Source organism: Pinus tabuliformis, chromosome 9, assembly GCF_031772625.1.
Source record: "Pinus tabuliformis cultivar Carrire ecotype Pingquan chromosome 9, CPIR1, whole genome shotgun sequence".
Classification (NCBI taxonomy): Eukaryota; Viridiplantae; Streptophyta; class Pinopsida; order Pinales; family Pinaceae; genus Pinus; species Pinus tabuliformis.
The window spans coordinates 1,504,542,898-1,504,556,026 of record NC_142307.1 but is presented as its reverse complement, the minus strand read 5'-3'; the positions used below and the strand labels follow the sequence as shown (position 1 = coordinate 1,504,556,026).

At 33.9% G+C, this 13,129-nt stretch overlaps 1 pseudogene; it reads left to right on the top strand.

Moving 5' to 3' along the window:
- Positions 1 to 219: 219 nt before the first annotated feature.
- Positions 220 to 3,352, top strand: LOC149154309 (pirin-like protein; annotated as a pseudogene).
- Positions 3,353 to 13,129: the final 9,777 nt, after the last annotated feature.

The window sequence follows — 13,129 nt, the reverse complement described above, 5'->3', positions numbered from 1 at the left end:
TAATTGGCATGAGCTGCACATATGCGAATTTAAAGGTCAACTAGATAGGCAATAATAAGTTCAACTAAACTATAACATGGTCATGACAAATAAAATAAATTTGCACAGACTTTTCAAACGCTTCAACTAAAAAGAGTTTGATTTGTTTTAGAAGTGTCCTACCTAGTCATCCGTGCTAGACCCATATTCAAATTAAATAATACATTTTGAGAAACGCCTATGACGAGGCATTTGGTTCTGAATAAAAAGACATAATTTGATCCAATATGACAGGATAGTTGACACATAAGGTTACATCAGAGATAATATTCTTACAGTAAAAGAATATATGGACTGAAAGAACCCTGTTACTAATTTACTGTAGAAACTATGATGGCTAAGAAATGTGAAAATTTTTGTGGCCAATCTCTAGTGTATGGATTTCACTGGAGTTGAGTGTGAAAGCTCAGTGATAGTTAACTACCCAAAGCTAGTAAATGTCATAGTGCATAATTGTCTTTGGATGTCAATGTTTGAGCTGAACCCTTATCTGTATCTATATCTGCATCTATTCCAGATGAAGCTTGTTGTATTTAAAGGATTTATTGTTACAAACTCTCTAAGGAAAGTTTCCCTTCATCGGCTTTGTAGCAAAGTGCCTTTTCTTGCAGTTCTCCAATGTTTCGTCTCTCTTGAATAAATCTCAATAGAATGTAAATGTTTTACGGTTAGTAATTCTCTTAATTATAGCATCATGTTAATAGTTTCTTGAAGACAATAATTTTATTATATAGGGAGACTTATCATACCAAGCTTGGATTGTAGAACCACACAGTAAGCCTTGAGGCATTAAGTTTAACCCTTTCATTCGATAGTTTGAAAGGTTTTTGCATGAAAGTTTCCAAAATTGATAAGCAGAAAATTTCTCTAATAGGTTTCATGTTCAGATGTTTTCCTTTGTTGCAAACAATGACACTTACCCAACCAAGATGATCCCTATTTACTCATGAGAAGAGCTTCTTAAACCAACTTCTGGGTTTGAAAAGACCTAGTGAAGCATGTGTGTATATATCAGAAGAACATGAAGACTGTTGTGAGACATGTATTGGAGATGATTTACAAATGATTCATGACTGAATTTGTAAGTGATTGAAATATTCCATACAAAGAATGAATTGATTTTTGAGGTCAAGATACATTCTCCTCCTTTGTTAAAATTTTATGGAAAATGAATTCTTCCATTTTGTCCTTCACCTACATATACCATACCGAGCTTATATGGAAAGTGTTGTTAATTATTAAGAATCATAGGTGATGTCTTGTTGGGGCTAGTTTATTTTTTCATGCCTTCATCATTGTAAGTTTTGATCACTTTAAATCATATTTTCCTTCTCATCTTGTTCATGTGAAAGCCCACTTCATTCATGTAAGGCATTTGATTTGTTCTAAAATTACATGAATCTGATTTGTTCTAAAATATTAATATTTTTCAAATGTACAAGCTCACTTGGATCCAGATAACAAGTTCGTATTTTTTGGAGTTTCTTTTTCTTTTTAGATGTCTAGTGTTTCGATTTCATCAAAATTTTGGATATTGATATGCATGCAGGCCTGAATTGAAGAATTTGGATCCTTTCCTTCTTTTGGACAAATTTTCAATTAAATTGAACCTAGTTCACTTAGCAAGCAGATCATGAGATTCAAACTCTTTCCCTTCTCATGTAAGAAAATAATTTGAGCTTGCTTGGGCTACTGTTGGGTTATGATAAACACTATCGATCTTGATTAGACTAGAACATAAGTTTTCAATTTTGAGTTGAATGTTTGTCATTTTGCTAATGTGGTTTGTCAAGGGAAGTATTTTTTTAATGCTAAATTTAATTTGGCTTGCAATTTCTCCTCCTGCTAGCTTTTCGAACCATCCTCACAGAGGTACAATCTTTTTCCTTTTTAAAAACTCAATAACACTTCGATTTTTCCATTGTGTGTGTGGTATCTACTATGGAAGCCTAGGTACAATTCTTTTTCTTTTACGGAAAACTAATTGTATTGTCCTTCCTTTTGTTGTTCAGGTTTTGACACTATCACATACATGCTCAAGGTAAACCCATCCTATAGAAGCTTCATCTGCCAATACTTGGGCCTTTAATGGAATCATATATTTATTTACCAGACATGGATATATTTTCTTCTGTATATTTTAGAAGAGGAAATGGTTGCCTTCTGCATTGAGAAGATGGGGTAAGCACCAATACATTTCGTTGGTGACTGGATTATTTCGAGAATCATGCTTACTGTCATGCTCTGCTTAAATTTCTTAATGGGAAGGGAATTTATAGCATGACAGTTGACTAAAATAAGTTCCATTTATAATGTTTGATCATTTGTGTGGGGCCTTCAACCCGTTATTTGTCTATTTGAGAGCCAATTTCGTCAAATAACTTACAGGACATGTCTTGTCTACATGGAGCTTTTACACATCAATATTTTGCAGGACATCAGGGTACTGATGAAGCTAGTGATCTGCAGGTTGGACAATTTTCATTCTCTTGTGGTTTTGATGAACTTTCTTTTAAGGTCAAGAAGGATTGATCTAAGCATTGAGTATTAGACCTAGGTCATTGGAAGTTGTGATAACATTCTAAGTAAAAGTTTATTATGTTTTTTAGTGCATGAAAACTGGAAGAGGTATAGTCCACTGTGAAATTCCAGCAAGAAAAGGGGTCCATATTGGCTCCCAACTTTTGGTAAATATTTCATCAAAAGACAAAATGTATCTACCTTTGTTTCTAACAAGATAATTTATTTAAGGTTCTCTATTTCCAATTCAGTTAACGACTTACAAGACATTGGTTTTTTGTATATGATTGAACCTACATATAAAGAATTGGAAGGTAAAGATATACCAAAGGTTGAGAAATATGGTGTTAGAGCAGTTTTTATAATTGGAGAAGCTTTGGGCATTATGTCCCTTGCATACACCCAAACTCCAACAATGTTCTTGGATTTCACAATGAAGCCAGGAGTTGTTCTTCATCAACCTATTCTAGAGTGTTTGAATGCATTTGTCTATGTTGGAGAAGGTGAGGTAATTTTTGGAGATCTTAGTTCATGAGATATTGGTGCTCACCAAACTACTCAATAAAGCTATGGCAATGGATTGAGTGTTTAGAACAAGTCAAATATTCCCTGAAGATTCTTCCTAATTGCGGGGAATCCACTGAATGAACCAGTCATTCAATATTGTCCCTTTTTTATGAATAATCAACAAGAAATAATGCAGGCTCTTGAATATTATCAATGTTCTAGAAATGGATTTGAGAGAGCTGTTGGATGGCGTCGTGAGACTCTTGGGCTCAGTGATGCCGAATAGACAACATATTGAATTCAAAACTATGACACCTAAATTACTTTTGCTGACACGCCTTCAAGAGCATAAGAGATAATGCTTTATAAGTACATTCACAAAGTTGCTTCCCTATATTTTTTTGTCTGAGTTCATTGAGTTATGTTCTATTACTCCTTCCCTAGAGTGCCAACATAGTGCAAACTTTAGAAATTTCCCTTTCAATGGTAAACCTTGGATTCTGGAATGAACCTATTTGACTCTTCAAACTCCATGACCAACGACTTTGGAATGAATTTTCTCAACCACTCAAAATCCATAGCCACCAACTTGGGCCTCGATAGCAACCTTAGCATATATAAAGAAAGAAGTTATAATTCTTTCCTTGTAACCCTCATCAAAGATTTATGTAATGGAACAAATTTTAAGGAATTATTTACTATAACAATAAATCAATCCAAAGTATATTTTGCAACTACCTTATCTTGCATAGCTCTAGTAGATTTACATTTTTAGAGTAAATAAGGTATGGCACAAATGACTTTCTAAAGGATACAAATATCTACATATTTCTCAATTAGATTCCATTATTAATCTTCCCTTTTCTTATTATCTAGCAAGAGAATACACAATACATATTATTGATTTTCCCACACCTTAATTGGCACGAGGCACACATATGCTAACTTAAAGGTGAACTAGATAGGCAATACTAAGTTCAACTAAACTATAACATGGTCATGACAAATAAAATAAATTTGCACACACTTGTCAAGTGCTTCAACTAAAGAGACTTTGATTTATTTTAGAAGTGTCCTACCTAGTCATCCGTTGTAGATCCATATTCCAATTAAATAATACATTTTGACAAATGCCTACGACGAGGTATTTGGTTCTGAATAAAAAGACATAATTTGATCCAATATGATAGGATAGTTGACACATAAGGTTACATCGGAGATAATATTCTTATAGTAAAAGAATATATGGACTGAAAGAACCCTGTTACTAATTTACTGTAAAAACCAAGAGGTCTATACGAGACAAATGGTTTCTAAAGCCTTCACCTACAAACATGAAATTTTTAGCACTCAAATTTGTTCCATCCAAGTGCCTCTTGAACATGAACTTGAAGAAAGAATTAATCACTGACATACCTGAACAGAAAGTCGTAAAGAAAAATTCTCAATTATCATAAGTCAAGGTTATTAGAACATTAGCAATGCCGGAAATAGTAAAAGTAATATTAATGATGGTTGGAAGTTTTTGGAGTGCTTGGAAATGATAATATCTTAGTTGATTAAGATATGAAGAAATTCTTGTTGAAGATTTAGTTTGTTATTTTGATGAGTTGGAGACTACTTTTGAAAAATACATGGGGTATAAGTTACGTATTCAGAAGTAAAATTAAATTGGGCATGGGAAATTAATAGCATAATGGTTTCTATTGAAAGAGGAAAAATAATGATCAAGCTAGAGAATAGGGCAAGGAAATTACATTCTATGAACACGAATTTCAACAAGCAAATATAGAATAGGATTATGAAATCTAAGAACACAGTAAAATTTAATGATTCAAGTTTGATTTTTTTTTTTTTAATTAAGATTTACTCTACATCTAATTTGTTCTAAAATATTAATTTATTTTAAATGTACAGGCTCACTTGGCTCCAAATAGCCAGTTTGATTTCAGAAATATATCAAGAGACCTTTGGATGATGACTTGAACAACGTGGTTGGAATCCGATTAGTAACATTTTCTATGTGCACAACAACTTTGGTCTCAAAAAGAATTATGTATGCAATATTTCCCTTGGTCTGACCTTGCTTTGTCATCCTCTGTCTTTTTTTAAAACCTATTCTTGAATTATAACTGATACACACCCCTGATGCATTATCTGCTATCCTATTTTGTGGTATTTTGCTATAGGATTTATGATTCTTAATGTGAATGGTAAATCTTTAGTACTCTACGCTTCTTCCAAAGTCATCATTCTACATATCCATTGTTGTTTAAGCTAATATTCTCCTTCTGATTTGATGTATTTGTCTGAGCAGGGTGGTATACATAAGTAGGACATGGAGACTGTTTTGAGAGATGTATTGGAAATGCTTTACAATTGATTGATGTTTCACTTTGTAATTGATTGAAATATTCCATATGAAAAATGAATTGATTTTTGAGGTCAAGATACATTCTCCTATATCTTTGTTGTGATCCAAAGATATAAGATACCAATTATAATCTAGTACTGTGTTGTGTGAAAATCTATCGCTAAGGAGATAGAATCTCCCAATACTTAATTCTTTGGGGGAATATTAGATAAGATCAATGAGAGGAAAACCTTAGGATGAGCATATTTTGAAAAATAGAACAAGTGCTCCAAGGTTTCATTTTTGCTACATGGTAGGCATTTAAGGTGTATAATTAGTAGGTGTTCAAACTCAAGTTATTCTTCTTGAATTCAGGCCTTACTGCATTTCCTTTGCAACATCTGGTGCAATTGATAATTAACTCATAGTAAGTGGCTAATTATTCTTAGTTTTACATGTAAATAAATAATAAACTACGACATAATGTGTAATGTCTCTCTCCTATAGGGTATAATAAATATCTACTAAAGACTTTAATTCCTTATTGACATAGTGTTATTCTCAAACTAAGCAATAGCGAATCATTTTTATCTTTGTCTACAGTGGCTCCCGTAACTGCAGTGGATCTATGTCATCTAAAACGAGCGAGTAGTTTACTCTCTTCAAGTGACGGGATGTAATAATTGCGCTCCCAGACTTCATGGTATCCAAAGATGATGTTTAAGAGATTTGCATTTTGATGAGAAATCCTTGCTCCCTCTGCTTGCGTTCTTTATTTCTGTTTAATTGTAATTATTATTTTTTTATATTTAAGTTCACTAAATTCTTTATTTGTATTTTGTTTTTTAAGTTCATCAAATTCTTTTTGTTTTCTTTAAAAGCTACATTTTCAATTTTTATTTTTCTTTGTGTTTTTAGCTTTTAAACTTTCCGTTTACTTTTGTTGAGTTTTACCCCAACACTCGATGGTAAGCCAGCTATTTGATAGAACACGCATCTCAGGGAAAACGTAACCTCATCTATGTTATTCTCTCTATACATGAATGAATATTAATATCTCAAAGTTGTGTTTTATGAGGATTCGATATTAGCCTGGATTGAAGTAGATATTATACAGACAAACGTATGTTGAAAGCGGAAAGGTAGCTGTTTTATTGTTTCTTGATGTAGTTCAAAGCGATAGGAGGACCACAATGTTAAGCTCCATTAATTTAACAAAAAATCTGACTTGATTTATGGAGTTGCGGCTTTTCTTAACTTATGGAAACCAGTTTCCTTAAGTTAAGAAAATCAACTGCAATTACTAAATTAATAATTGGGAGCTACTAAAGTGGTCCATTACTTTGATCTCATCTCTACATCGATTTGTGTTTTTTCTAACACATAGTATTTAGAAGCTTGATGGAAGCTTAGCTATATGTTTATCTGTTGGTCCCCAAGCTCATATCTCAACCCCCTTCAGTTCTACACCATCTAGCTGAGATAGCAGAGCTCAGAAGTGCCTTCAGAATTTTGTGTTTTTTTGCTTGGACAGAAGCTGAAGTGCTGAAGGAGAAGCTTGTGGACTGTGGCCTGCATCAATACATCACCAATGGCTGGAGGTAACTCGTATACCTGGGCAATAAGGTTTAATGATTCTTTGAGTTTTTTCTGCATGCAGAATCATTGTTAAAACTGCAGAATGTCTAACATTTGGTATCAGAGCCTTTTTGCCTCTGCCTTGGTGTGCGATTCGAATAGCATTAGAAATTTTATTTATCCTGAAGATTGCGCAACCCTGTGTGTAGTTGGCCAATCGGCAAATGAAATTTGCGTCAAAACAATGATTGTTTCCAGCATCCCTGTCCATAGTTACGTGGTCTCCGAGGATCATACATTTTATTTTCATTTTACTACAGACCCCTTCAAATATTTTCACATTATTGTTCACGCATGCATGTAAATGAGACAAGCAATTATTCAGGAATAGGGATGTGGTATTTAAATGCAATATTATAGCATAATACTCATTTGAACATGAATTTAGAGTTAGGAATTATATCATACGGCCAGAGCCAATCTTCGTAACATCTCCTCTATCATATCAAAAATTATTAGATAACGTCCTTGATGTTGGATTTGGTTGGTATACCATACTGGTTACTATGTCCATCGAACAGTAATGGTTTTATTCCAATGGGTTGGTTGGATAATAATACAATATTGTTAAGTTAGCGGTGGCAAACAATCCTTTGTTGTGCAGATAACTTGGGTTCACATACATAATGTTGAATGCATAGAGTCCTGTTATATGTGTTTGCAATTTGTCGTGAGTTCAATTTCCATAAAATGTTATCTGCGTTTGCAGTGTCAACCAGTCGTCATGAGTTTAAGTTCCCAGTGTCATATAATATGACTTTGCAACTGGCTAACCAGAAGTCATGAAGTCGAGTCCCATAGAGTCAAAATCCACCATTGCAATGCGTTAATTGGTGGTCATTAGTTTGATTCCTGTAGAGTCATAAAATATAATTTTGCAGTTGGTTAATTCGTAGTCATGAGTTCAATTCCCAGAGGGTCATAGTCTAGATGGCGTGGTTTTGTTTAGAAGCTTGATATGGAGTTTCCAGGTAGCTTGAATTTGTGAGATCGTGAATTGGCCGGTAGTTGCTTAACTTATGATCAGGGCGAAGTTGTTGGGTTTGCCTAAAGAAATTGCCTATGATGGAACTATAAGAGGGGTGTTAATTGCTCAGATCTCATTCCTCAGGGTGTTAGTGATATCTCAGGCTGAGCTACCGTTTTGACTTCCTCCTGGAAGAGCATAATATTGCATAAAGTAATAAATTATGTGCTAAAAGGAGCATTCAGGTAGCAACTATTAGAGGCACACTAGTGACAACGACGTTTACTTTAGTTACCCTTGTCGATTTGTCAAGATTATATGGGTTAATCGCCTTCCTGAACTATGTGAAGGTAAGATCCTGAAATCTCTTGCCTGAGCAGGGTTCAATTAGGTGATTTTCCTTGGCCCTTGACATGGCAAGGGATAACATTACCTTCTGGCAAAAGTAATAGTGGCTCTGGCAGGAATTTACCTGAGTGATTCTTGTGCCTTGTACTGGGTGCCTATCTTCGGCTACTTTCTCATCTGCTCCGGATTTTGTCGTAAATACACCTAGTGGTATTTACAGAATGCTGTTGTTATGTTGCCTATAAAATTTATACAAATGACTATAAAATTTAAGAGTTCAATGGACCTATATTAATGTCCATATTCCCTGAGACAGAATACTGTTGTAATGGCACCTAGTTTTTGCAAAAAATAAATCAATACCGTAACTTTGAAAGGAATTATAGTGATTGGTTGTTTTTCAATTGGTTGGCATATCCAATATTGGAACTCAGATATGCAACGCAAGGGATTTTCAACCTCGAGCTGTATATTGGATCTGATCACAGATGGGCCTGCGTGGCTGTTATTTATTTCCAATGCTCCCATGAATGGATTTTAGGTCATGTCTATGACAATGCAGTGCTCATTTGTTTAACTTGTTGTAGACTCCAAGTTTCCTTTTGATAGACAGAAGGCCATAATATATATATAAAATAAAAATTTCAAATTTGCAGTTTTCTAATTTATAATTGGAACTGTTTAATGGTAAGCTCAAATGGATTTTTTCAATTGTAAATAGTTTTGATGTGCAAAGTAGTTCTGATCATGTTTTAAGAGCAAGCGTCCAACTCTTATTGGGATTATAGCCTAAGGGGTTTCCTGTTGATATAAATAAACACGAGATATTTAAAAGTGTTATATGAAGTTTTTTAATTATATCACTTTTTAAAGAACAAAGTTTTTTTTTTTGATCATATGGTAAGAGCCAGTGCCCCTTAATTTTTAAGGTAATCCAACATTTTTATTATTTGATAATTATTTTTATGGAAGAGTAAACTTGGCCATATTTTCAAATGGATGTATTTATGTAGCAAGGCTTCTAGCTGACACATCTAGTGGTGCAGTTAGTAGCCTTAAAGACTTGCACAATTTGTGTGTTAGCGTGTGCCATGCTATTCAATATATGTTTATATGATGGTTCTTGAATTCGTTAGCCGCGTCTCCTGATCCCATCATTATCGAATAATGGCACTCTGTAAATTTTATAATTGATTACATATTCATTGTAAAATTTACGCTGAACTTAAGGACGGAGGCTGAAGTCAAGCCAGCAAGCCTTCGAACTGCATTTGCTATGCAAGTGCAAAGTAGATCAACGCTGCTTCAGTTTTTCTCTCTGGTTAAGTTTTGTTTATGCAACAAAATTAATGTCTAGTGATCCATGTAATTTTAATTAATTAGAGAGTAGCCACAGCATCTTTAATTAAATAAAATTATATATTGATTGGCAAGATCACATAAAGATTATTTAGACATTAAATTGTAATTAATTACACTGAATATAATAAATTTTATCCCACAGGAATTTTTATTATATTTATGTGATTAATTAGGATAAAATTTCATAACCTACCCACAGGAGTTATGAATTAATAAGTTTTATCATAAAGTTTCATTGAATCTGCTTGAATTGAAAATTTAGCCCACAGGCAATTTTCATGTCATTTGATTCAATTCTTTTTAGCATGTTTTACATTGGTAAAACATGAAAGTTCATAAAGTTTTATTGAATTTGCTTGAATTGAAAATTTAGCCCACAGGCAATTTTCATGTCATTTGATTCAATTCCTTTTAGCATGTTTTACATTGGTAAAACATGAAAGTTCATAAAGTTTATTGAATCTGCTTGAATTGAAAATTTAGCCCACAGGCAATTTTCATGTCATTTGATTCAATTCTTTTTAGCATGTTTTACATTGGTAAAACATGAAAGTTCATAAAGTTTTATTGAATCTGCTTGAATTGAAAATTTAGCCCACAGGCAATTTTCATGTCATTTGATTCAATTCTTTTTACCATGTTTTACATTGGTAGAACATGAAGGTTTATTAAGCCTCAACATAAGCATGTGATTTTTATTTTGATGCAGTAGTAGAACCTGCAAATTTCTCTGAAATTCGTTCTGACATTCCCGAACTTGAGGAAGTAATCTCGTTTGTCTGTTATGAATCTAATATGGTTAATGTTAATATTAACACATGGTGGATTGATTCTGGATCACCAATTCACATTTCGAATTCCTTGCAAAGTTTTGCAAAACCTAAGGAAGCCAGTGGGAAGTGAGCAAAGCATCTTATCAGGAAACAAGATGGGCTCGCATGTAGAAGCTATAGGAACATGTTATTTAACTTTAAGTATTGGTTTGTTTTGGAGTTAGAAAAGACCTTTTATGTTCCAAGTTTTTCTAGAAACTTGATTTCAGTTTCAAGGCTTGTACCTTTTGGATATTCCTTAAACTTTTCAGAAAAATCTTTCAGTCTATTCTATAAATCTGATTATGTTGGGAATGGTATTTTGTCTAATGGTCTTTACTGCATTAATTTACAAAACAATGTCACATATGATTCACTGCATGTTCACACTGGTACTAAAAGACGATGGTTATTAACACTTCTTCATTAATAACACTTCGTCATTAATGATTGACAACACTTCTTCATTAATAACACATCTTCATTGATTCCCCTCTAGTCATGGTGAGCAATTGGTTTGCAAGCTCAAGAAGTCATTGTATGGTTTAAAACAAGCATCCCGCCAATGGTATTTGAAATTCCATAGTGTAATTTCTTCTTTTGGTTTTGTAGAAAACATTATGGATCAATGTATATACCTGAAGGTTAGTGGGAGTAAAATTTGTTTTCTTGTTTTACATATGGATGACCTTTTTGCTAGCGACCAATGATAAGGGTTTGCTACATGAGGTGAGACAATTCCTCTCTAAAAATTTTGATATGAAGGATATAGGTGAGGCATCTTATGTCATTGGCAGATTTCGAGGCATCTTGGGTGTGTCACAGGAAACCTATATTAATAAAATTTTAGAGAGATTTCGGATGAAGGATTGTTCACCAAGTGTAGCTCCCATTGGGAATGTTGGGACGATGTCAGAGTGATCCAGGTTTAGACCACTGGAGAGCTGCAAAGAAAGTAATGAGGTACCTTTAAGGGACCAAAGACTACATGCTTATGTATATCCTGTTTGAGGCTGCTTTACATGGTGTATGGCTTAAGAATTTCATTTCTCGGCTTAGAATTATGGATTCTATCTCTAAGCCATTAAGAATATATTGTGATAATTCAGCTGCTGGTTTTATGGCTAAAAAAGTGGGAGTCGAAATAAACACATCGGCATTAAGTTTTTAGCTATAAGGGAATGTGTTAAAGAAAATAAAGTGGTCATTGAGCACGTCAGCACTGATTTAATGATCAATAATCCTTTGATTAAGGGCATGCCACAGTTAATTTCAAGGATCATGTATTGAATATGGGACTTGGTTCCATTATGCAGTTTTGTCATTGTATGGACAATGTTAATGAAATTCTTAATAATTGTGATGTTTTTTCTCATATTTATATGCACCTTAAGTTGATTTGAGAAAATTCATTTAAGAAGGACCAAGAATAAACATAGGGTTTATTCATTAAGATATTATTGCCAGATAAATTATAATAAGAATAAATGCATAGTAATACATGGAAGGTAATACTCGTCATTAGAGGACTTATCGCCATGATTCATGTACCTATTACTTAATACAGATTATCAATGGTTTTTAAGTTAAGACATTAAGTTTGGAAGTATGGACCAAGTGGGAGAATGTTAAGCTCCATTAATTTAACACAAAAGCTACCTTGATTTATGGAGTTGCGGCTTTTCTTAACTTATGGAAACAAACTGCAGTAGTTTCCTTAAGTTAAGAAAATCAACTGCAATTACTAAATTAATAATTGGGAGATACTAAAGTGGTCCATTACTTTGATCTCATCTCTACCTTGATTTGTGGTTTTTCTAACACATAGCATTTAGAAGCTTGATGGAAGGTTAGCTATATGTTTATCTGTTGGTCCCCAAGCTCATATCTCAACCCCCTTCAGTTCTACACCATCTAGCTGAGATAGCAGAGCTCGGAAGTGCCTTCAGAATTTTGTGTTTTTTTGCTTGGACAGAAGCTGGAGTGCTGAAGGAGAAGCTTGTGGACTATGGCCTGCATCAATACATCACCAATGGCTGGAGGTAACTCGTATCCCTGGGCAATAAGGTTTAATGATTCTTTGAGTTTTTTCCGCATGCAGAATCATTGTTAAAACTGCAGAATGTCTAACACACAATTCATACTCTCGATGATTCCGATAGTGGGATGCTTCAATTAGCTAGACATCTTGTTAATGCAACACAATGCACTGCTAGAGAGTGTGTTCAATCCTACCTTCATTTACACAATCGAAGCAACAAATAATTAAAACTGACATTTTCATATATTTAAAACTATGGAAGAAATTCTGGCTAATAAGTTCTGCGACAGAAACTCAGATCGAATCACAATGTTCACAATCTGGAGCTTTAGCTGGCAGCGACCCAAATAAAGACAACAACAAAGTTCAGAGTTCGAAGCATAATCATATTTTTCCATCAGTGAGGAGATTAGTCTCAACGGAAGAGGGTAGACAAGGAAATATCACTAGTTTTGCCTTATTGACATAGTGTTATTCTCAAACTAAGCAATAGCGATCATTTTTATTTATGTCTACAGTGGCTCCCATAACTGCAGTGGATC